Source organism: Benincasa hispida, chromosome 12, assembly GCF_009727055.1.
Source record: "Benincasa hispida cultivar B227 chromosome 12, ASM972705v1, whole genome shotgun sequence".
NCBI lineage: Eukaryota > Viridiplantae > Streptophyta > Magnoliopsida > Cucurbitales > Cucurbitaceae > Benincasa > Benincasa hispida.
In genome coordinates this window covers 512,777-514,769 of record NC_052360.1, presented here as the reverse complement: position 1 = coordinate 514,769, position 1,993 = coordinate 512,777, and the positions used below count along the sequence as shown (strand labels likewise).

Sequence of the window (1,993 nt, the reverse complement as noted above, 5' to 3'; positions counted from 1 at the left end):
TAATTAAGATATTTATAACAATTTGTAATTGTTATTTTACAATATTGAGAATCGATCTTAATTAAAATATGGATTATCAGTATAGATAGTCTTCTGTTTCTTCAACTTTGGTGCTTGGTCTGGTAGGTAAGAAAATATGTTCACTAAACAAATGTCACATTGTTGTGGACTTATAAAATCATCACCTTTCTCCCTCTTGGGTTCAATAATTGCAAAAATGAATTAAATACACGTTTCTTTTAATGCTTCAAAACAACACTATATATATACTAATAGTTTCTCCATGAAAATTTCTTTTAAATACCATTTGATAAACATTTTAAAAAATAATGTTTTCTCGAAATTGCTCGACTGTACCTTCTTGGAAGTACGATAACTTTTAATAATAAAATTAGATCTTTAAGACGAGCTTTTGGTTTCAAAATAGTCGTTGTAGTATAGTGGTAAGTATTCCCGCCTGTCACGCGGGTGACCCGGGTTCGATCCCCGGCAACGGCGTTTCTTTTTTATTGTTTTTCAAAACTTTTTCCTAATGGTAAACGAAACACGTCGTCATGGACTTGGTTTCCTTCTGTTATTTATGATAGTTCTCTTCCACGGCCTCCGGCTTCAATTCTGATGATTTTGAGTTTCCATGTCGTTTCCGAAATCATACCCAACTCTATTGTAAATTTCAATTATGCCCCTCAAATTTTAGATATTGGATTTTTAAATTTATTTTAAACAAATATCTTAGAACTTTAAAATTATTAAAAATATATATGTTAAAATAAACCATGAAAATTAAGATGATGGTCGATGTGTAAAAAATTAAAAAGTACACAAGATTTATACAACAATGTGAGTTTTGTTTGAGGTCTATACATAATATAGAAGAAAGTTACCCTTTGTAAAAGTGCAACAAAAGCAAAGGTCAAAAAGAGGCTTAAAACACACTTCCATGATAGCAATACTCGAACCCTCGATTCTCGAAAAGTCATAAGTGAGAGGGGAGAAGGAAAGAGCACGAGACTAACCAAAGAGACGAGCAACTTGTACTAGTCGTAACAGTAATTAGTTTCAGCATTCTCATATGCTTCCTAGTCAGAAAAGGACTTATAGGTAAGTAACCTGTTTTCAGAAAATGGATTTTCTTTTAAAACTTTTGTTAAAAAATGTTTAGAACTAATATACTCCTGTATCTGGTTGCATTTTCTCCAAAATGTTTTTTTATATGATTTTGTTTGATTGACTCTATACTCAAAATGTCCCTAGTAATGTCAAATTATTATAAAAGAGGACTATTAACCAACAATGTGTATGCAAGTCAATATTTTGTTCATCTTTTCTTCTCACTTGTGAACTTGTAGTTGACAAGGACACTGGTGGGATCATGTCGATGGTATTTGGTGGACCATAGTGGGCGTCGACAATAGTCATGACGATAGTGTGAGAGTATTTTTTAATATTTTTTAAATGTTATGAAAATTTGAAAGTGATTCACGTTGAACACTGAAAATCATTTCTTAAATTTTTATAACAAGTGTTTAAAGAAAGATTTTATTCTTAAACTCAATTTTAAAGTTATGGATTGGTTGCCAAATATTACATATCTTGCTAAAATGATTTGTTTTTTTTTTAATTAAATATTTGAAAAGTCAATCCAAATACACTCGTAAAACATTAAGATTATTATCATTTATTTAATCTCAAAAGACATCGTTAAATCATTTACATAACAAACTGTTACACATTAGTTATTGCAGAAATTTTCATAAATGATGTCATGTATGTCTTTCAATTTATACATATTAGTCGATCATCAATATTCATCTTACTTTAAAGAAGACAAAAGAAACTATCCAATGGTATTTTAGGAATAAATTTCAAACTTCAATGATAAAAAGAAAACTTTATATATAAAAAAATGGAATAAGAAGAAAACTTTTCCAAGTTTAAGAAGAAATTTTTTCAAAGTCGACATGATTGAAACTTGGTTACATTTTTTTAAAAG

The 1,993-nt window shown here is 29.2% G+C and overlaps 1 non-coding gene across 1 annotated transcript; it reads left to right on the top strand.

Moving 5' to 3' along the window:
• Positions 1-426: 426 nt before the first annotated feature.
• Positions 427-498, top strand: TRNAD-GUC. Its single transcript has one exon. It is a non-coding gene; the product is annotated as a tRNA-Asp (tRNA).
• Positions 499-1,993: the final 1,495 nt, after the last annotated feature.